This window comes from Myotis daubentonii, chromosome 13 (assembly GCF_963259705.1).
Source record: "Myotis daubentonii chromosome 13, mMyoDau2.1, whole genome shotgun sequence".
Taxonomy (NCBI): Eukaryota; Metazoa; Chordata; class Mammalia; order Chiroptera; family Vespertilionidae; genus Myotis; species Myotis daubentonii.
The window spans coordinates 12361144-12385362 of record NC_081852.1 but is presented as its reverse complement, the minus strand read 5'-3'; the positions used below and the strand labels follow the sequence as shown (position 1 = coordinate 12385362).

The 24219-nt window shown below is 43.3% G+C and overlaps 1 protein-coding gene across 1 annotated transcript in view; it reads left to right on the top strand.

Annotated features, from left to right (window-relative positions):
• NRG3 (neuregulin 3) overlaps positions 1-24219 on the top strand; it is a 1052897-nt gene that overhangs the window by 374472 nt on the left and 654206 nt on the right. The window lies entirely within an intron of this gene.

Genomic DNA, 24219 nt, shown 5'->3' with positions numbered 1-24219 from the left:
GTGTAGAAAACATAGATTGAGCCTTAAGCTGAGAGGCATGCTTATACTAGTATTTGCTAAGTATAGTGGGTGATGCTATTAAAATAGGGCTTTTGCAATACATTCTTTCATCTTTTCCAAATCAATTCTGCTTCTTTATTTCATTTGGCTTAGGTTAAGATTCAAATAAATTTACACTCCTTTTATTCATTTTTGTCAGTGTGGAAACCATCTGAGCAATGCAATTGTACCCCAAAAAGTTGCTGCAGGAGTGAGTGAGGCTACACAAGCCCAATATAAATGTGAGCTGGTGGGATTCTCCACGGAGAGGAGCGTAGATGATGCTCCCTGTGAACTGCCAGATAGGACAGCTGGTGCCTGTTCTCCAGGGGTCCCGGCTGTGTTCTCATCTCCCAGGCAACCCCTGGAGCCACACAGCGATACAAGCTTGAATTATGTTGGGGTGTATTTAGGAATATGGGGCAAAGGTCATTATGATGTTTCAGCCTTTAGTGTGTTAATCTGAGAGCACGCCGGGTGAGATGGCATGAGGCCAAGAATACAAAATGCGGTCGTCTCTGTGCATCTTGTAAACATTAAGCAAGTGTTGACATCCAGTCAGAATGCAGAGTAAAAATAATGAGATGGCTTTTGCTGAGGTATCAAGACCACATCTCTCTAGGCCACTGTTTCCAGGAAGCCTTGCCTGATTGTCCATGACTGCATGGAATATATTCCCGTAGGATCCTGTATTTGCCTGGCATTGGACACATCACACAGCGGCGATGGCTTATTTCATTCTCTCCATTTACACTACAAGGCACTTAAAGGCAAATCACACCTCTCCAGCAACTTGCCGAGTATCTGCAAAAGAGGGCCTTTATCTGCATCCATTGGACACTGCATTAAAAGGGATGAATTTAAAGCAAGGCAATCACTACTCCAAGTCTGTCGCTGTATCTCAGAAGCTGCATTGGACAGCTCACAGGCTGCATTTGACCCAAGGTCTTGTATATTTGATTGAGAAAGTTTTGGTGCCCCATTTTAATCACAATAGAATGTAATCACCAACTTGTATAAACTGAGAGGTTTTGCACACAAAGTATTTCAAGATCTGACAACATTGGGCCTGTGTAGCTACAAAAAACCTGGAGAAGAAAATGTAATGACTGATGAGAGGATTAGCCAGTCCACCTGAGGCCTTCCGTTAAGGCTGGTCGGCTCTACCTAGGTCTGACCCAGCTGGCCTGCAAGCATTGGCGTTTGCTCCACTGAGCTGCTACCCCCTTTCTGTTTATCTCTGAAGAGGGATGAACCTAAGCATCTCCTCTCCCTCCTCCTCTTACTCTACCCAGTGGAAAAGGAGCAGGGGCCCCATTCCCTAGGAAGGCTGCTCTTACAAGTCACCATCCTGAAGCACACCAGGTAGCCCCACCCGCAGGGCCCCTGCAGACTCAGAAGGACCCTTCTGCAGAGTGCTGGTCACCCGTGGGAATGGTCATGTGCGAGATTTCCTGACCGACCTGTGGGGCTTTCGCTCCACTCCCTGGCTTGTTCTGTGCTGTTCTCATTCCTGACTACTGTGTTGCCAGCCGTGGCCTCTCTGAGAAGCAAGAAGGTGGCAGATCTGGGTGCTGCTTCTGACTACCCAGCAGAGAAGCAGAAATGGATCAGTGTGGGAGTTAGAGCTTTTCAACTTAAACTTTATAAGTTGAGAATTGGGCAAGTTAGGATCATCATTGAAGAGCTCCAAGCAGTCACCAGGGTTAGGAAGGTAGATCAGAGCAGCCCTGACACCAAATAAAAGCCAATTAAGTGCAATTGCTGTGGCCTGGGTGCTTCACCGAGGAATCTTTTCCTGGCTGGCATCCCTCTGCAAAGGCAAGGAGTCCGTGGAGCCATGGGGCAGTTGGGAAGTAGGTCCTGACTCTGCCCTGCACGCTGCCTCTCACTAGCCTGCCAGTGGTCCTGTAGACAGAGACACAGGACCGAGACACTGGGCTCTCTTGTGGGCCCTCAACTGGCTGTGGTGGCAAGTGGAGATCAGACTCTCAAGGCCCAGTTTCCTCAACCACATGACAAATGGATTGAAAGAAAAAAAATCACTACTCCTTGCTGAGAAGTGACATAAGTCAATGAGTGAATACAGATGATGTCAATACAAACATTGGTCCCTTGGGGACTAGGTTCTTACAGTGCTTCTTTTTCTAATAATAATAATAATAAATAGCCAGGTCGTATGTATCCTCTATCATGTGTCAAACACTATTACATGGACTCAGTTAATCTTTGCAAAATGTCTGTGAAGTGGAGACTATTATTAACCCCATTTATAGTTGGGAAAACAGAGCCAGTCAAAGGGTTCTGTTCTGTGCTAGATAATCTTCATGCACACTTCCATGTGAGTCTCATAAACACTCTGGTGCCATGAACATGTTTAGCTCCACATAAGGAATAGGACACTGAGATTCAGAAAATTTGTGCGAGGCATCTGAGATCCTATTGCTGGGAAGTGATAAAAGGAGGATGTGGGACCTCATTTACTGTTGCCAAAGTATGGTGGCATAGAATAGTGACAGCCAGGTGAGGAATTTCATGTTCTCCCCGAGATTTGTCTATGAGCCCTCTGTTATTGTGGTCAAGGTTCCTGGAATGGAAGGAATAAGTACTAAATACTTACAGTGATTGCCGGGGTCCAACCCCAGTGGGTCCAGGGGTCCCCAAACGTGTGGACGGAGTCAGCAAAGAAGGAATGGCACAGAGGCAGCATTCATTTGATCAGCATGGTTGGGTTCTCTTGCCTGGTTCTATTGCCAGGTTCTATAGGTTCTCCAGAGAGGTTCGGTTGCCAGGTTCCCTCGCTAGGTTCTCCAGCCAGGTTCAGTCCAGGTTCTCCAGGCAGGTCCAGTCACCAGGTTCTAGTCAGGCTCTCCTGCCAGTCTCCGCAGTCAGGTTCAGTCCAGGATCCCCTGCCATGCTCTCTCGCCAGGCTCCGCCTCCAGGCTCCGAGGCCAGTCCCTGTCCAGGATCCTCCAGCATGCTCTCGCCAGTGAAGTCCTTCTGTCTCTAGAGAATGTTCTGTGTAGGTTCTGTGCCTAGGCTCTGTCTCTCTTGGTCCTGTCTTCCAAGCCCTGTGTTCTAAGTTCTGTGTTCTGAATTCTGTCTCATGAGTTCTGTGTTCTGAGTTCTGAGTGTTTCTGTCTTGTTACAACTGTATTTATACCAGTTGATTCAATCCTATCAATCTCTATTACAAAGGTTAGGGCGTTTCTTATCTCCATTCCAGGGAGAAAAGATTATGTAGTTTAAGCATGATTGTTCATAGTTAAAGGGATTAATTACCCGCCTGGCACTTAGTTGAGGGGTTTTATTCCCTCCCTAACTTCAGGGGAAAATCCCTACCTGGGGATTCAACCTTTCTCGGAGAGGTGACCTTGGTTAAAACACAGCGCCAAGAAGGTGAGCAAACATATTAAGAACCGTATGCCATATATGCCAGGTCCCTTGAAACAGCAAGGAAGGACCGGCTCCCGGCAAGTGATTTTAAGATGAGTGCCGCTGTAACCAGTTTGGCTCAGTGGATAGAGTGTCGGCCTGCGGACTGAAAGGTCCCAGGTTCGATTCCAGTCAAGGGCATGTACCTTGGTTGTAGGCACATCCCCAGTAGGGGGTGTGCAGGAGGCAGCTGATTGATGTTTCTCTCTCTCATCGATGTTTCTGATTCTCTATCCCTCTCCCTTCCTCTCTGTAAAAAATCAATAAAAAAATAAAAAATAAAATAAAATGAGTTCCAAATCATGCATCTGGCTCTACCTTGCCTCTTGAGATGTAAAACTGGCTGCACCACTTTCTTCTCCTGATTTATCTCAAAATTCATCCCTTATTCATTAAAGACTAGAACTTAGCCCGAAGCCTTTTTCTCTATTGTAACTATTGTTCTTAGCATAAGGGACATCGGCACCCACAGAGCCACTCCATCCAACATCCTGAGCTCCCAAACACGTCATCTCATCTCCTGTTCATCTGACTCATTTCATTATTCATCCCCATACCTTAGAACTTGCCATCATCAACAACTATATAACATCTAACATTACATGTTAAAGTGCTCTACTCATGTATCAAGCCCTCTCTCTTGTCAGCTGGCTACTTGAAATACCTCCGGTATTCTTTCACCCCAACTACTCTGTGTCCCCCAGTACTTGGCTTCCTATGAACATCACTCGTCTCCCTCTCCTGCTCAGATCCCGTGGTTCTAATGTCAGTGACCCTCTTCCTATTACATGCCCACACTCACTTCTAGATGAACCTCTATCACCTTTCTCCATGTTGACAAACAAGAAGTTGGAGATACACAATCAAGATAGGTTGTATTGTGCGTGAATATATATGGTGTGTTTTCAGATTATTTTTTTAAATGAACTCCTAGCACTGCCTGTCACTCTCACTACATTTTTCTATTCATTGTTTTGTTACTCTATCACTTAAGTAGCTCCATAATTCTAGAATTTCTTTTCATTCTCACTTAAAGCACTCCAGACTGAGCTACCAACATCTTACTCAAATTCTGAAATGTTTTCCTATTTGACCTCCCTGAATTTAGTCTTGCCCTCTTTCTAGTTCATTCTCCACACAGAAGTCAAAGTCATATGTTTAGATCATATATTATACCATTTTATTCCCCTGCTTTAAAATATTTTGTGATGTTACATTGCTCATAAAATATACTGAAAATTTTATCTTACTTAGCCTATAGGTCTTGCTTGATTTTTGCCCTCCATTCTTACATATAGGAATTAACCCTTATTTCACTCTGTCTTCAGGATCTTATTTTACCTTGTGAACATGCCAACCCTCTCTCCAATGTAGGAAATTTTGCAGATTTTTCTTTTTCTTTCTTCTCTCCTTGGAAACTATCCCCAATTCATTACCCAACTATCACTCTTTGAAGAGCTCCACTTAAACATCACATTCTCAATGCACCATGAACCTTCTTTCTTCCCTCTTCACTATGGCTAAGTGCCCCTGCCACTCACTCTCTTTGGACCAGTATCATGTACTTTTCCTTCCAATGATCAATTATTATCAGAATAAATATTTATGTGCTTTCATATTTAAATTTTATCTCTGAAATTATAAGATTTGGAAAGAAAGGCTCCAGATCTGCTACTCACCACTGGAATCCAGAGTTTGGGCAATGCCTGAAATATGGACATATTTGATGAACTCTTCATTCTACCATGAACTAGATTTGAGGCCTTGAACCTGAGCAATACAGTAAGAGCAGAGTACTCCTTAGAGGACTGGCTTGCGGTTTACATGTGAATGTGGGCGGGAAACATGCTATGAGAACAACGCAGCTCATGACCTAGTGGCCACAAGCATACCTAGCTCCCATATCTGTGTCTCATGTTATTCTCCATTAAGGAAACAGGGCTTCTTGGAGAAATGGCAGATTCCAGAGCAGATGTAGGAAGTACACAAGCTGAAGCATCGTATAGTGTCCGAAAGCAAGTGCTATCAACAAAATAACACAAAACTCCACTTGCCAAAGCTGGAAAAAAATTGTACAATAAAATAAAGTAGCATTTGAGTGTAACTCAAACTATAAAATAAATATCCATGCGATGTAAATAAATTATTGAATATATCTATAAATGGGCAGGAAGAGACAAATCTTGCAGAAGGATTTCAGAGAATTTATGTAGCTATTCCACCCTCAGGAAGGAGGGTGGGGTGTAACTCCTCACTCCTTAGATGTGGCATGTACATAGCGATGTCCTTCCACGTGTATGTGGAAATGGGGATATGCTGTAGAAAAAGAACAAGTTTACAGTAGAAAAACTTGACAAACACTGTCTCAGGCAAATCTCAGCATTCACAAATCATGTTGATATTATGCACCTTCCTTAGGATGGGATGAGAATGGCTCCTGTACCTCTATGGTCTTGCTGCCCAAAGCCCATAAGCCCAGTCCAATCATAAGAACAACGTCAGGCAAATTCCAGTAGTAGGAGAGACCTGACCAGTGTGCCTTAAAATTGTCAGTCACCAGAGATAAGGAGCATCTGAGAAGCAGACGCAGCCAGAGGGAGCCCAAGGAGTCATGGCAGCTGAACGGAATGCCATGAACGTTCTGGATGGGGTCTGGAACAAAAAGGGCACTGGCCAAACTAAAGAAATCTGAATAAACTAAAACTTGAGCTAATAACCACGCCTCCATGCTGGTTCATTCATTGTGGCTAAGATATCATTATAATGTAAGCTGTAATGCATCCTATGAGATAGAGAACAGAATAGAGGAAGCTGGAAATGGAGCACGAGGGACCTCCGTACTATCTTCTCAACTTTTCTGTAAATCGAAAGCTAAAAAAATAAAGTCTCTTTTAAAAGTACTGTGTTGCCATCATCATCATCATCATCATCATCATCACCATCACCACCATCATTAGCTTCATCATCACATACTTGCTGTAGCATTAAGGACACTCCAATGCAGCTGCTTTCTTTTCCCAAAATCAGTGTGGGTTTTATTTTTTTAATTGCTAAACCTTCTGAAGCTTCTAAAATCCTTCTGGAATGTATCGTGTGGGCTGAGTGAGAATTGCTTCTCAACATGTGCGGATACTGAGGGTCTCTACTCTCACCTTCCCATCATACACAGATTCCTTAGGGCTTAATGAACTGTTATCATAAAGGTTTTATAAATTGCAAAATGCTCCACAGATTTAAAATGGTCTTCATGCGGGATTTGCCTTTTCCTGAGCCATCAAGCTGGCTGTTCTCAAGCACCTGCGACTCCTCCTTAGCTTTCCTCTCCACAATTCTTTGCTCTTCCTCTTTCGGTCTATCTTTACTCTCACAATAGTTCCCGCTCTCCTCGGCCTCTTCTTATGGGATGAATATGAGGAAAAAAAAGTTCTGGGTAGCATTGAGAACTGGTGAATATCAACTTCCCCTATTTCTGTTTTCTAACTTTGAAAAATAGATATATTCTCTAAATTCACAAGGCATGTGTACAGTCAAGGAAGAGACTGTGTTTGGAGCCCGTTCAGCAACGGAAGAGGAAGGGCCCCGACCCCAGCAGGACCAATAGCTGAATCCTCACCGTGAAAGAGAAGCAGGGAACATCATGTCTCTGACTCCAAGGAGAGGAAGGTTTTCCTACTCGCTAGGAAATGACTTTCTGCAAATGATGGCCAGATAAATCCGAGTCCGTGTCTATGGAATTGCTATTTCTCTCAGTTGAGTGTGTAGATGACATGGTTTTTAACTAGTACTGCTTCTCATGCCATTTTCTCTTGTTATGTAACAGAATTTAGGTCCAACAGTGGGCCCAATTGCAAGATAGACTTAACTTCTCAGAAGGAGCTAAGACTCTTGATTGCATGTGAAATTTGGTGATTTTTAAGACACTCTGAATGCCAAAAAGTACTTGTGAGAGACCGATACAGTCTAAAGGCAATCGCCTACCTGTCTGGCGCAGTAGGGTTGTAGTGAGAGGCAAACGGAAGGGAGGAAAGAAGGGACAGTGGAGAAAAATGTCTGTCTTTCTTTCAAGAATCCAGATGTAAGGAGTCCAGATTGCATTAATTTCCCCATGGGTTATTTTTATACCTTTCATAAAAGGCCTTCAATTCATGTTAATTGAGTGAATAAAGGGATATATTTTAAGCAATTTTAATAACATTTTAAGGAGTGGTTAGTATGGATAAGAAAGGGGCCAATACTAAACCTGACAAGCTCAGGGGAGGCCTTCTTGGCAGCCTTACAAACTCAGAGACTTAAAGTAACTGCATAGGATGATCTGAAATTAATACTTTCTAACTGAAAGCTGTTCATGGCCATAGTCCTGTCCTACTGTTGTTGTCATAATTAGCTAGTTAATATTAATAATAGGAAAAGAGCAAAGGGGAGGCCAGATATTATAAGCATGGTCACCTGGGCATCTGGAACTGAAATGGGCAGGAACCTACAGCTTCACACCCAAGAGAATCACAGTGTTACCAGTGGATGTGGGGGGGTTCTTGTCCCTACCTGTTGCTTCTGGGAGCAGAATTCTTGCAATATTCCCGAGAAAAGGACTTTTCTGAGACTCATGCAGGAGAATACAATATTGTATAAAGCTTTATTCCGGTGGAATAAAACCCCTGAGTTTCCAAGGTTTCCTTTCTCTCAGTCCTGGTATGGAAAAAAACCCATTTTGCAGTCAACAGGGCTAAAATCGAGCCGATGTTCAGAATTTCCGTTCCGTATTTGTGCACTTCATTCCAGCATCAGACTAGCTTAGCTTGTGTTCCTAACTGCAGTTCATTAGTCCATTGCATGTGGGGTGCGCATGGCTAAGGAGGAAACACAGGTGAATGCAAGGAACAGGTACAAGAGAGCCCCATGAGCCAAGAGCCAAGGGAGAGAAATCCTTTGTTTATGGAATTATGTATTCACGAATTTTTGAAGGCTTGCACTGGTCCTGATCAACCACCTCTGTCCTCAAGTTTGACTGACAGGCAAGTACCTTCTCTTTGTCACCCCGACTTTACTGGCATGTGTCTATTTCTCCTTTGTTGGACACCTTCCCCCCAGTGATCTGCAGGGGATGACTGGTGTTCCCTGGGAAATGTGATACAGCAGCTTCCTGGTGAAGCTGCCTAAATGGCAAGCCTATCATGTCTGGCCTCCCATATTGCTCCTTTTCTATTATTAATAACGAGCTAATTACAACACTGTCAGCAGAATTGTCCCTCCAAAGGGATTAACACCCCTTCCTTCCATCCTCCCATACTGGACTGTGGGGGGGGGGGGGGAGGGAGAGGTCACCACAGGTATAGTGGAGGTGCTTGCCTGTAAGTCTAGCCTGGGGAACAATGGATTAACTAGGAGATGGCCCCTATCAGAAACACACCAAATCTTGGAAAGTTAAAATCCCCAGACAAAGGATCTTTCTCTCTCTTGTTCCTGCTCACTCTTGTTCACTCTTGCTCTCTCTCTTGCTCCATGACCCAAACTGACCTGTGTACTTGCCTGTTCTCTCTCCATAACCATGTGGCCTTAATCAGCCAAATGGCCCATGGCCCTTCAGACCCCACACATAATGGACTACAGCTGGGAACAGAAGCTAACATAGTCAGATGGACTGTACTTTAATATGGAGAAGAAACCATGGGCCGTGGCCTTTCTTCTGGCCCTGCTGAAGAAAAGATTGGACTTCTTGCATGGCTCATGGTGGGAACAAACAGAGATGGGATCTTTAAAGGGAACCCCCTTAATTTTACGTTATCAATAAAGCTTTTCACAAAACCCAGTCCTCCTGTGGGGGCCTCAGGAAATTATTTTCCTCAAGAGCCCCACTTCTGCCAATAACACTATGCCAGCATTTTCCCCTGAGAAAGGTCAATCATTATCTTAACTGAGACTGTCTTTTATCTGTTGACATACCTTTGGGAATATACAAGTAATTTCCTTTTCTTTGGACCCCTGAAAGCACAGCCACACACCAAAGCAGAAAATACTGGTACAAATCCCTCATTGTTATTATTAGCATATTAATAGTTAACTGTTAACTATCCTATACTCACCTACCTAAAAGAAGTGTGCGTCTATCATTTTACTTTTTATCCAATCCCAGAGATTGCCCCACTTTCCTTTCTCTGGCTTCCCTAGTCTACCACTAATGAATTTTATGTAACCCCCTTATACCTCCTCCTTTTTTTAATGTATAAAATGAGTTGCAGCCCTGGCTGGTGTTGCTCAGTGGTTAGAGGGTCAGTCTGCACACCACACACCGAAGGGTTGTAGTTTGATTCTCAGTCAAGGGCATATACCTGGGTTGCAGGTTTGATCCCCTGTCCCAATCATCAGCCTCAGTTGGGGTGTATGGGGGAGACAACCAATTCATGTGTCTCTTTCACATCAATGTCTCTCTCTCTCTCTTCTCTCTTCTTCTTCTTCTTCTTCTTCTTCTTCTTCTTCTTCTTCTTCTTCTTCTTCTTCTTCTTCTTCTTCTTCTTCTTCTTCTTCTTCTTCTTCTTCCAGTCTCCCCCTCCCTTCCACTCTCTAAAAATCAATGAAAGAAATGAAAACAATATCCTCTGGTGAGGCTTAACAAAATAAATGAATAAAATAAGGTGCATGCCCAGCCGGGTGTGGCTCAGCGGTTGAGCGTTGACCCAGGAACCAAGAGGTCACCGGTTCAATTCCTGGTCAGGGCATATGCCTGGTTTCGGGCTTGATCCCCAGTAGGGGGTGTGCAGGAGGCAGCCAATCGATGACTCTCTCTCATCATTGATGTTTCTATCTCTCTCCCTCTCCCTTCCTCTCTGAAATCAATAAAAATACATTAAAAAAACAAAATAAAATAAGGTGCAAAACCGCCATTCTCTGGAGCCTTTTCTCAATCTGATGAGATTTTGCTTCCTGGCACTTGTCAGTTTTGCTCAAATGAACACTTAAAAAATTTTAGCATGTTTGGATGTTTCTTATGGTGACGTTAACAAGCATTTATAAATTTTGAGAAAAAGTCCATCAGAATTCTAATTTTTCCTATGTAGTCTATCTAACAAAAAGAAATCACTGTGGGATTTTTTTTCTATAACTTGTCATGGAAAGCAGGGTATTCACATGGAATGAATACTTTGGAGTTAGGTAAACCCAAGTTGAAACCCCAGCCCTATTACATGCTAACTCCATGATCTTACATACACAGTAAATTCCCTTCACCTCCATTTCCATAGTTTGCATACGTTTTTGATCAAAAGCAGGCCCTAACTCAGTAATGATCAGATATTCCCCCTTCCCAGGTTGTGCCTAAGACACAGCATTTATTTTATTTTTTAAAATAGGGTTTTATAGATTTTTTTTTTAAGAGAGAGGAGGGAGAAGGAGAGAGAAACATGGATGAGAGAGAAACATGGACGGGCTGCCTCCTGCGTGCCCCCTCTAGCCTGAGAAGACCAAGTCCGTAATCTAGGTGAGTGCCTTGACCAGGAATTGAACCAGCAACCTCTTGGTACAGCGACGATGCTCAACCAACTGAGCCATCCTGACCGGGGCAAGACACAGCCTTTAACAGACAGCAAACTTCAGTCACCCCCTCTTCGGAAGAGCTTTGTTATTTAATCATTGTCCACATGCCCCAGTGCCTAGGTGCTGCACCAGATGGGAATGCGGCCGTTTAAAATGATTCCAACTGTAGCTTATTTACATTCTCAATTATTTTGGTCATGGACGGGGTGTGGAATGCTCTGAGGGAACAGAGGATGATAATAGGTATGCTCCATTATGGCTTATCATTTTAAAGCCATAAACGTCCTCTGTTTTTTATGTGACAGCATTTATAAATATGATCATTTTATTTTTTGTGTTAGAATCCATTATTTTACTGGAGAGCTTGAGAGAGCTATGACATGTAAATTGAATTTGTTCGTGTGATAGGCTAAGTATGTATTTGAGGAATCAGAACTGTGAACTCACAAATTAAGTAGGCGTCCTTATTGTATCTATCACACAAACTTTCATTACACAGACTAAACAAAGATGATTCCAAGAAAGGCCCATGCAGCAGGCTAAATGGTGAAATAACTTGCTTGATGTTAATTTAATTAAGTGCCTTGTGGGATGATGGGAAATCTTCCTCTTGTAACATTAGAGAGAAAGGATGCATTGAGAGCCTGCTTTCACCCAGGCTGCGTGTGAGGCAGGCATGTATATGTCGCCTCATCTAACAGTTGCAACTAACTTAGAGGAGAGGGGTCTGAGCTTCATGATTTGCGAGGAAACTGTAGCTGGGAGGTGTGACATGCCCTTCTCCAGGCCACACAGCTCCTTTGTCATAGGTCCAGGAATTAAAGCTGATGTATTCACACCATTGACAACATCAGGCTTATAGCCTGAGAACAATACATATCATGCGTAGGGGATTAGAAGGAAAGGCAGCTGTGGATGAGAAGATGAGAACTGTGAAAATTGTGCCTGCAAAAGGGATCCCCAGGAAACTAATTATGTAATGGAAGTTGAAAGCTAGAGGCTGGGCCTACTGCTCTCATGAGTATCATTCCAGAGCTCAGGCCTAGCCTGTGTCTTACGGAATTAACGTCGTCCAGGATGAAAGGGAGCCCCCTGTACCATGGGTTAATTTCTGACAAAAGCAGCATCTGCTGTTGAACAAAAACCAGAGTGTTTGATTTCTCAGAACAATTGCTCTCTTTGTCACTTAATTTTACTTTTCATATAAAACGGAAAATCAATCCATCCCAGGACCTCTGCATGTTCTCGAAGTTATGCTACGCTTCGTGCTGCCAACGTACCTGTCAGATGTTAGCATAAATCACCCTGCTTGGGGCGGGGTCATTAACAGGACATTTCTGCTTTGCTTCTGCATTTCTGATTTCTTCTCCCAAAGCACCTGGTGCTCAGTCTGTGCAGAGTAACTTTAAACTCAGGACCCCAATAACAATTTAAAACATACACTCTTTTTTTGTTAGTTACAAAATAGGCATTATTGTGAACCATGGTAATGCACAAACACATATGTGCTTATATATAAAAGACAAATAGAAGCCTTTATATATGTTTTTAAGAAATATGTAGTCACAAATCGTGGGTTAGGAGGATTTTGATGAAAGTAATACTAGAGCAAGATTTTTCTTGCTGAAGTACATGAGATGGTTTCTGGAGGGATAAGTTTGGGGATTTATCAAATCAGCTAGAAGCTTTGGCAATAACAGTAGCAGGAGGTGGGTGTAAACCAGTGGGAGGTGCTGGGGAGGAGAAGACAGGGATGGCTAAGAGAAGAAAAATTAGAAAGAAAAAAAATGGGCCTACAAGATAGATATAATCACATAGTGACATTGAAGCTTGAATTGCTTAAAGGGTGGGCAGGAAGATACACCAGTTTGGGACTTTTGTCTCTGAATTCACAAAATCTGTGTACTCTGTAAGCGATTTGGGCATTTAAAGAGCTTTATTTCTGGTTCTGTGTTGAACATTTTTATCTACAATCATTTTCCTCCAGTGGGATAAGATTATAGCCTTTAGCTAATGGTTTTCTCTCAGTTATGCTCTCTGCATTTATAAGCATTAATTTTGCTGAACTGATATAGTGATGTTCAAAATAACATTTGGCATAGTATTTTAGTCTGACCACTCAGATGTAACCTGTAATCTTTTATTCTTATACTGCATATATACATTCATGCACACAATACATACTTATATCTGTTTTCCAGGCTTTGCCTAAAATTGTACAAATTTCTTGTGTAAGTAGCCAAGGTGTATAATTTACCTTCCCTCCCCCAAAAGAAGTGATATAACCCATCTATTCCAAGAAGAAATGTAAAGATGAATATTATCCACAAACCTAGCATATGTAACACCAAACAGTCTGCTGAACGGAGGTGGCCCAACTGTAGTAACTGTTATTATTTTGAAAGTGGGGATTGGATTAAAAATCTAGTTTAAGGTTGAAGCTGATTGGAAATGCTAATGATTTGCCTGTAAGGAGTAAGAGAATAGCAGTGTCAAATGGACCTAGAGTTGCTTTTGTTTTGTTTCTTCCTAGACAACGGGGTGAATCATTCTCCCAGGTGTCATGGCTGCCAGTCAGCCAAAATGGGATGTCACACAGGCATTGGGTACATAAGTATAGAACTCAGGGAAAAGTAGGGACTGGAGATAAACTGAGAGCCTTCATATGGACATGGTTTGTAAAGCTAGGCATATGGTTGAACTCACCAAGGGAGTGTGTGTAGAAGAGTAAAGGAAGAAGAGCTGAACTTTGAGCTATGCCATCTTGGGACCTCAGGAAGTAGAGGATCCAACAATAGAGACAGGGAAGGTGCAGCCAATGAGCCATGAGAAAAATCAGGAAATGATGATGCCCTCATTGCCAAGGGAGGGAAATGGTTCAAGAACAAAGGAGTGATCAATCATGACAGATTCTATGGAGCAGTCAGGTAAATGAGAACTGAGAATTGCACGCTGGACGCCTGACAAGAATGGCATCCACAACTGAAATAAGAGCCTGACTGGAATGGGTACAGGAGAGAGGAGCTGGGGAAGTGAGCCAGGTGTATTGGCAAATCTTGGAAAGGATTTTGCCTCAGCCTCTCACTGGATCAGGAGGGGAGATAGATACTTCCTTACTGAGAAAGTTAAGCTAATTGTGTTGGTGTTGAGTGGTTAAGCAAAGTTGTTCAGCAATTAACTGAGAATGAGGTGGGTTGAGCATATGGGAAGTAGGAAAAAGGTATGAAACAGTAATCCCAGTGAGAGAGTAAATTAACCAGAAAAATGCTGGGCTGAGAACTCATTTGAGGGCTGTGTTTATAAATTGAAAGTAAGAGTCTTCAGCGCAGTTGCTCATTTTCACGTACATCTTGTTCAGTCTTAAAGTATGGAAGTGACTTGATGTATGGGGGTGACAGAGATTTGTTTAAAACCAACTTGGCATTTTGACACCAGAGCAGGACTGGAAAAGGATATTGAAGTGGATTCATTTAAAGCATAATAATGATGGACAATGAACTCTAAATCAGCGAAGGAGTGTGAGCACAGGAAGATTGTAGGCAATGCTAATGTGATATGGTCAGAGGCCAAGGATTGAGTAAGGTAGCAATGAAGATATTAGAGTAAGAGGTCTTGTTACTACAAGGTAACAAGGTAGTTTTGGAAGTGATATAGTAATTGGTAATGCTAGGAACTGAGGTATGAATATTTAAGATGTAGGACATGAAAATTGGAGAGGAGTCGGTTAACAAACTGAGAAATAGTTATGGTGGTTGGATAATCTACATGCATACTGATATCACCAATAATGATGATAATTTATTTCATGAATTAATTTCAGGTATAAGTATCATTGGTGAGTAGGGGAGGCTATCTGAAGATTGTAAATAACAGAAGTAAAAAGGAGCCATTGGAGGTAGAGTTTTCGTTTTAGGGCATGGGAAGAAAAGTACTCTGGAAGCACCCCTGTCTGAACTCCATGATGAGTGGTACATGATGTAGGAGTACTAGGGGGAAAACAAGGCAAAACATCATTTGATAAGGCTTTAGAGAAAAGTTCCCAGGGGGTGGTTGATTTTCTGTTCCAGGAAAGGAAGGGCTTACTCACAACACCAGAGTGTTTGGGGAATCTGGAAGATACAGGAGTCTGAGTCCCATTAGGGGATATTCAGAACCATATATGCATGTTGGTCCTGGTGAATCTAGTTGTCCTAGGACACTTGGGCTTCCTGCCAGGAATGAGGAAAGCAGAGGGTTTAACGGGATTGGGTCTATTGGTCTCTTCCTTGTGGCGGTACAAGGATGGGAGGGGGATAATATTTCTAAGTGTAACCCTGTTAGGGTAATGATCTCTTAGTCATTTGTTAAAGGTGAGGCAGAGATTGTTGGAGGATGGGATGGGCAGTAACTTATTTTAACAGAAGCACATGGACACATGGAGCTCATTGACTTACATGGGGCCTCGAGCATTCACAGTTCCTCAGTGGGCCTACATTTGAGCCCCCTTTGAACTACAGTTGACTCATTCGAGCATGTTGACGATTTTGGAGGACCAGCCTAAATGAATGGTCAGGGTCAGGACTGAGATTCTGATCTCTAATTAGTGGAGAGCTATTACTTGCCCATCAATGGAAGTACCTTCTTTTATAAGACTGATCTGGTATGTACAAATCACTCCTTGCAAATGGGATCACTTGGGATAATTGAGGATTTAGTACAAGTTTCCACAACTGTGGCAGGAAGAGGGCCCCAGCTGGGTGAGGCAAGCAGGAGAGGGAGTTGTGCCAAGAACCGGGTACGTCAGAGCTTGGCTCTGCCAGAAGTGAGCACACAGGAGCTAAGCTCAAGTGATACAGTGTCCCCACAAAGAGCTAGAGAAGGAAGCACAGCCCGGCTGGTGTGGCTCAGTGGTTGACCTATGAACCAGGAGGTCAGGGTTTGATTCCCAGTCAGGGCACATGCCCGGGTTGCAGGCTCGAGCCCCAGTGGGGGGCTTTCAGGAGGCAGCCAATCAATGATTCTCTCACATCATTGATGTTTCTATCTCTCTCCCTCTCCCTTCCTCTCTGAAGTCAATAAAAACATTAAGAGAGGGAGGGAGGGAAGGAGAGAGAGAGAGAGAGAGAGAGAGAGAGAGAGAGAGAGAGAGGCATGGGAAGGTGGGTATCTCATTTTCAAGCAGTGATAAAGGCAGATATGCTAAGCCCACAGACAGCAGGTTGCAGGACCTGAAACCTTGTATTTCTCCTTAGTCCTGAACCTGATTTTATCTTAGGACCTGACTGTTCCTATTGCCTCTGTACTGGGCTTTAGGGGAATGGTTCTTAAAGCTGGCTGCAGAGTAGAATCACCTGGAACATAAAAAATAAATATCCAGGTTTGGTTCCAGAACAGTTAGATCGGGATATCTGGGTCCTTGGCATCAGGCGTTTTCAGAAGTTCCCCAGATAATCTTATGTGCTAACTCTGGTAAGAGCCACATTCTCGGGCTCTGCTCCGCCCAAGCTCTTTGGTTTAACAAAGAGGTTGGCTGCTGAGGCCTCTGACACTTAACTCCTTTCTAGAACTCTGTGTTGTTTTTTTCTCAGTGACATAGTTTCTGCAGACTGACCATCACATAGACACAGACACACAATTGTATACATGCACACATGCACACACACAGGCATGGAATTGTGTCCTTCCCTTGAACAAATAATCTATAGATTCAATACAATTCCTATCAAAATAAAAATGGCATATTTCACAGAACTAGAAAAAATGTTCAAAAATTTGTATGGAACCACCAAAGACTCTGAATAGCCTCAGCAATCTTGAGAAAGAAGAACAAAGTTGGAAGAATCATGATGCCTGATATCAAACTATACTATAAGGCCATAGTAATCAAAACAGCATGGCACTGGCATAAAAACAGACATATAGGCCAATGGAACAGAATAGAGAACCCAGAAATAAACCCACATCTTTATGGTCAATTAATGTTTGACAAAGGAAGCAAGAACACACAATGGGGTAAAAATAGTGTATTTAATAAATGGTGTTGGGAAAACTGAACAGATACTTGCAAAAAATGAAACTAGACCACCTTCTTACACCATTCACAAGAATAAACTCAAAGTGGATTAAAGACTTAAATGATAGACTCAAAGCCATAAAACTCCTAGAAGAATACATAGGCAATAAAATCTCAAACATTTCTCATAGTAATATTTTTTGATATGTCTCCTTGGGCAACAGAAACAAAAGAAAAACAAACAAATGAGACTACATCAAACTAAAAAGGTTTTGCACAGCAAAGGAAATAAGCAACAAAATAAAAAGACAATTTACTGAATGGAAGAACATATTCACCAAAGATACATCTGATGGGGGAGGGGGGTGTTAATATCTAAAATCTATTAAAAAAAACTTGTACAACCTAACACCTAACAAAAAAAACAAATGATCCAATTAAAAAATGGGCAAAAGACCTGAATAGACACTTCTCCAAAGAGGACACACATATGTCTAATAGACATATGAAGAGATGCTTAGTGCTACTAATCATCAGGGGAAATGCAAATTAAAACCACAAGGAGGGATCACCTTGCACCTGTCAGAATGGCTATCACCAATAAATCAACAAAAAAATTAGTGTTGGCAAGGATGTGGAGAAAATGGAACCCCTGTGCACTGTTGTTGGAAATGTAGACTGGTGCAGCCACTGTGGAAAACAGTATGGAGTTTCCTCAAAAATTGAAAAATGGAACTGCTTCATAGCCCAGCAATTCCTTCTGGGAATTTATCAGAAGAAACCAGAAACTCTGATTTAAAAGAATATATGCAGCTCTATGTTCATTGCAAGACTCTTTATAATAGCTAAGATTTGGAAGCAGGCCAAGTGTCTATCAGTAGATGAGCGGAGGAAAATGTTGTGGTCCAGTTACATGGTGGAATAATACTCAGCTGTAAAAAGAAGAAAATCTGCCGAAATCGGTTTGGCTCAGTGGATAGAGCGTCGGCTTGCGGACTGAGGGGTCCCAGGTTCGATTCCAGTCAAGGGCATGTACATGGGCTGCGGGCACATCCCCAGTGGGGGCTGTACAGGAGGCAGCTGATCGATTGTTTCTCTCTCATTGATGTTTCTAACTCTCTGTCTCTCTCCCTTCCTCTCTGTAAAAAATCAATAAAATATATTTAAAAAAAGAAGAAAATATTAAGTTTTGTGACACTACAGATGAACCTAAAAGGTATTATGCTAAGTGATATAAGCCAGTCAGAGAAAGAAAAATACCATATGATTTCACTTCTTTGTGGCATATAATGAACAAGATGAACAAAATAGAAACAGATTCATAGATACAGATAACAGACTAACAACTATCATGGGGTGGGGGAGGTTGGGGGGGGGTCTATGTGAAATAGGTAAAGGGATTAAGCAAAAAAAAAACTTATATCCAGAGACATCAGTATGGTGATTACCAGAGGAAAGGGGAGTGGAGGCAGATAAAAGAGGGTAAAAGGGGGGATGAATGGTGATGGAAGACTAGACTTTGAGGGGTGAACACACAATGCAATATACAGATGAGAAATTATAGAATTGTACACTTGAAACCTATATATTTTATTAACCAATGCAACCCCAATAAATTTAATGAAAGTATTTTTAAAATGAAAAACAAAACGTTTGTGACTTAGCGAGACCCAATCCAGGCGTAGTCCTGCAGCTAAGGGGGTTCGCAGAGAGCTGGGGCTGGCTGGAGCCACCCTTGCAGTACCTGAGGTATGTAGCCTGGGGCCCTGCAAGGTAAACCCCACATGCAGGCAGCGTCCTTGCAGCTGCCCCTGCTCTGGCTGCCTTCCTCACGCTGCAGACACAGTCCTCATAGCTGAGGGAACCGCAGATGGAGTGGCTATCGTTGGTGCTTGTGAATTCAGACGTACACCAGGATTTGCCCAGCATTTCAGTCTTCACCACTGACGCGTGAGTTTAAGTGAATTAGTTCTGAGCTGGATGAGGTCGTTAAGTTTGTACTCTAAGGGAAACCTAGCAAGTCAGCTCTGCACAGCGAGGGTGGGTGTGTACAGGATGACCCACATTCTCTGTGGACAGAAGGTGAGCTCTCTTGCTACTGTCAGTGGGCAGGCCATCCTCCCACAGAAAGGCATCTGAGATGACACTACCGGGAGGGACACTTGTCTCCTGAGAAGTGTTTGAGAAATGTCACAGCAGATCGGCTGCATGCTCAGAGGAAAGGGCAGCACGCGTTCTACTTACAAATGCAGCATTTGGAGCAAAGATGTATTGACAGCCAAGTCCGTGACACAGTATCAGTCAGTTCTGTTTGTGTTGTGTGTTAATGGCTTTTCTAAGGGGAACCAATTTTGAAGGAATTCTCCCCACTACTCACTGCTCTCTCCCTGAGCTCATGGGATGGAGAACGAAAGGTGGACATGAAACCAATCCCCTTCCTCTCCTGGAGTGAGCCCCCATTCAGTCTCTGCAGTAACACCTGTGAGAGACCATCGTTTTGCATGGTACTGCTATCGTTCTCAGTTTTTAGATGAGGAACCCGAGGCTGGGAAACACCTTGCTCATGTCATTGCTTTTGTCAGATAGCACATAGGACTCAGAGGCCAGAGTGGCTGGTCGGGAGCTTCTCTGTTTCTTTCTGACCCTGCACCCTGCCACGGGAAGAGCTGTTCTCGCCCTGGTGAAACCTGTGACCTTACATTTCAAAACCATCCCTCCCTACACCCCGCCATTCTGAAACACTCGTGTTCCCTTACAGAGTACCACTATGTGAAGATCACTTACGTTGACTCTATTGTCCTTTCCTGTATAGATTTTATCAGGCTTCCTTTCCTGGATTCTAGTTGTATTACCTAAACAATAGGTCCCAGGCATATTGAGCAAATGAAAAATTATATTGCAAGAATGTGTCAGTTTTAATCTCAGCGTATACATTCCCCCTTTTCCACACTTCAGAGTCGTTGACCTAAAGACCCTAAAAAGCTAAGAAGCTTAGTTATGTTTTCATTTCTTTTCTGTCTAGCAAAGCTAGACTACTGGAACCACGGGCTGATTTTAGTGTTTCTTTTGAGTGGTGGGATGAGAAATGAGAAATGTCAATTCTGTACTCAAGGCCTTCTCGGAGGAAGATGACCAATGTCATTTTCAGGGAGGACCTGCTTTACATTTCTTGTGAATGGCGCTCCTGTGGTCATACAACCAATAGCCCTTCGTGCATTTACACGCCTTTTTTTGCCCTGCTGTCACCATCTCTCTATCGATTCTTAGCTTTCACTGCTAAACTTCTCATAAGCATTGTCCATGTTTGCCATTAATATTTCCTTCAATGCACCTTCATGACGATCCTTAAAAAAATTCTCTCCCTCTACATCGTTGATACTATTTTCTCTAAGAAATTCAGTGAATAAATTCACAAGTTCAATAATCTTTTCTTGGATTGACTTTGGTGCTAGTCACTGTTCTTTCAGCTCTTTCTAGAAATTATCTTCTCCCTTAATTTTTCAGCTTCACTTTAGCCTGTAATAGGAGGTGAGATCTAAGGGCATGCAGGAAGAGAAAACAGTGTTCTTCCCTTGGGCCTTTTCAGTGAACCCACTATGTGCATACACAGCTCATCTTTATCTCCAGCCTCCCTCTCTCAGGCCCTGGCCTTTCACACCCACTGCTTACTCACTGATCATCCTCGGCTGAACAGGGAGGATAGCGAGCTCATGGTCTCCTCTCAAAAACTGTTTCTAGCCCTGACCAGTTTGGCTCAGTGGATAGAGTGCTGGCCTGCGGACTGAAGGGTCCCAGGTTCGAGTCTGGTCAAGGGCATGTACCTTGGTTGCGGGCACATCCCCCGTAGGGGGTGTGCAGGAGGCAGCTGATTGTTGTTTCTCTCTCATCGATATTTCTAACTCTCTATCCCTCTCCCTTCCTCTCTGTAAAAAATCAATGAAATATATTTTTTTTAAAAAACTGTTTCTACGTTCAACTCTCTATTTGAAGTCTGTCTAGAGACTCTGTCATCCAGGTATCATACCTCAGCTGAAGTCAGCTGTAAAATGTATATAGTGGTCAATGGTAGCCATAAATTTGCAACTAATGGGTGTATCAAATGAACATGCTGTACATCTTAAACTTACACATGCTATGTATTATCTATAATAATAAATGCATAATATGCTAATTAGACCAGACAGCCGAACAACCTTCCAGACGACCTTCTGGATGAAGCTGGGGTTGCGAGGGTTGAGGCAAGCCTCCATGGCTGCCAGGGCTGAGCTCCTTGCATGAATTCCGTACATCGAGCCTCTAGTGTCTCAATAAATCTGGGAAGAAAATAAGAAGAAACAAAATATGTACAGCCCTAGCTGGTTTGGCTCAGTGGATAGAGCATCAGCCTGTGGACTGAAAGGGCCCCAGGTTGGATTCCAGTCAAGGGCACATGCCCGGGTTGCAGGCTTGATCCCCAGTAGGGGGCATGCAGGAGGCATCCAATCAATGATTCTCTCTCATCATTGATGTTTCTCTCTCTCCCTCTCCTTCTCTGAAATCAATAAAACTAGATTAAAGAAGATGTATAGTGCTTTAGTACATTGCTTCTCTAACTTAAGTGAGATCCGAATCAGATGTGTGAAAGCCCTTGGTACACGGGCCACACTCTTGGAGTTTTTGACCCAGCAGGTCTATGGTGGGGCCTGAGAATTTGCATTTCTAATGGGGTCTCAGGTTCTGCTGCTGCTGCTGCTCTAGGCCCTGGGTTAGTACATGAGTCTGCAGCCAGATTGCTTCAAAGTCAATCATTTCTCAATCACATGCCTTACGCCTGGAGAATGTCCCTGCTCTGTAAAGTGGGGTTACTCCTTAGAATTGCTGCAAAATGTTGTTCATACTGTAAGTAAAACGCCTAGTTTTGATCAGACTCTTAAAAACTGTTAGCTACGTTGCACAACTTTCACTCCTCTCCCTTTTCCTCACTCCTGTGACTGGTCCCTTCCTAGGTCCTGAAACACCGGGGCTTCCGGACACAGGCTTTGTCCCTTCATTATGGCCATGGCTGGGATCCAGTGAACAATCACATTGTCGTTCTCCTGACTGTAGCCTTCGGCGCTTATCTGACTGGGACTGTCTCTGTCTCCATGGCTGCCTCACTAAGCTCTACCCTTTGGCAGGTTCTACCTTAATCTCTGTGGGACCACCATTCCAAATAGCCGTTCCTGCTCAGCGGGCACATTTTCAGGATATCAGCAGGATAGGTAGGGCCTTCCTTGGCACTCACTACTCTACACACAGCAGCGATGGCACAACGTCTGTGTTTTCCTAAAAACAGCTCTTTCCTTTCCTGATTCTCTGCTGTCTTCTAGAATGTTCACTCATCCTGAAATGCCCTTGCCCTCATTATCACAAAGCTGAATCCAATTCATTCTTCCAAGACGGGTTAACGTTTATCTCCCCATCCACAGGTGTAGCAAATGGTTTCACTTCTCATGATAATGCTGGCTGATGGGCGGTGGCTTCTTAGGGTGATTACAAGGATTCTGAGACCAGAGCGACCTGGGTTCAATCTGAAATGGTGTCATGATCGGTGAGCGAGGCCTGCCATGGGCCAGGTTAGTGCGTGGAAGCATCTGCACTGTGCATTGCCTTCCCAGCCAGGCAGCGTACTTCACACTGCACATGTCCAAAACGTTTTTCCAAATTCACAAATCAATAGCAAACCCTGAAATATCAATTTTAACTTAGTTCTGATTATGAGAGCCAATTTTCCCTTCTTCATTGCACACGGAAACCCAAGGTTGCTTGAGAGAATGATACTGCCAGGCAGAAAATCAGGACAGGGGTGCAAACATGCTTCTCCGTGTCCACTTGAGAAAGTAACGTCTGGATCAGGGGGATGGGCTGGTTTGCACGGAGGGCTGCAAGCTTGTGGGTATGGCCCAAGGGGCCAGGCGAGAGGCTGAGGGGGGATTCTCTCATGTGACCCAGAACAACACAGGGTCTGCTCATAGAAGACCCTGCACCTGGAGAATGTGGTGGAATATGCAAGGCACTTAAGTCATGCTTACATCCCAGGTCCACCACCTACCAGCTGTGCAGTTTGGACAGCTAATTAGCCTTTCTGACCTTCAACTTTACTTAAAAAAAACACACACAAAAAACAGGGATCACGATGCTTCTTCTGAGGACTGTTGTAGAAATTAAAGCAAAACGTGTGCATTGAAGACTTTGTATAGTATTTTGCTCAGAAAATGGTAGCTTTTCTTATGAAATTTATGGAAAAGCAATCAAGGAAATCCCTTTAACGCTATTAAAAAGCCTTTCCTCTTGTCCCTTGCCTCTATTCTCACTATTAAGCATGTAAGATGATAAAATGACCTCTTGGCTCAATGTTACATAGCACCATGGCTACTAACTAATTAGCTCTAATTGATTGGAGTCATATAGGCAATGCTGCTGATATATTGTTGTTCCCCACCAACCAGCCCACACTGGTGCTGTGAGGACGGAGCCTCAGTGCTCTATTGCAGTTACTGCATCCCACGTAAAAGAGGAGTCCTGTGGATGCTAATCAGAACTTAGTACCTTTCTCAGGACAGTTACTCTCTTAGCTTAACATCGTTTATACTTCAGGTATTTGGGGTTATTTTATTCCTTTCCAGACAATGTTATTAAATGCTTTGAAATACATATCATTTAGAAATGCAGTGATTTGTTCATTCAGGAAATATTTTGGGCATTTTCTGGGGCCAAGGTCTGTTCTAGGTACCAGAGCCACAATAGTGTACAAAGGAGGTAAAGCCGCCAATCCCATGGAAGTGATCTTCTGGGAATGGAAGTTAGACCATCAACAGCTGAGCGAGCAAGCAAACAACCCTGCTGTACTTTCAGGTGTCGCCATTTCCTACAAAGAAAGTAAGGTGATAAAGCGGAGGCGATCAGGGTGAGGTGTGAGTGACCATTTTTGGATTGTGGGGCAAGCTGTGACCCATATTCAAATGATAATGAAGAACAAAGCACATACATATATGGGTCCCAGGTCCTCTAAGTGGAGAGAAAAGCAAGTAATTCAACTCACATGAGAACAGAAAGAAAGGCCCAGCGGTGGGGTCCTAGTGCTTGGAAGAATGTTGGGAATAGATGCTGCTGAGCTGGCAGGGCCATCGTGGAGGCTGCTGCAGGGGGGCGAGGAGGGAATTCATTTGCTGCAATGCGAAGCGGATTGACCATTATAAAAATGGTCC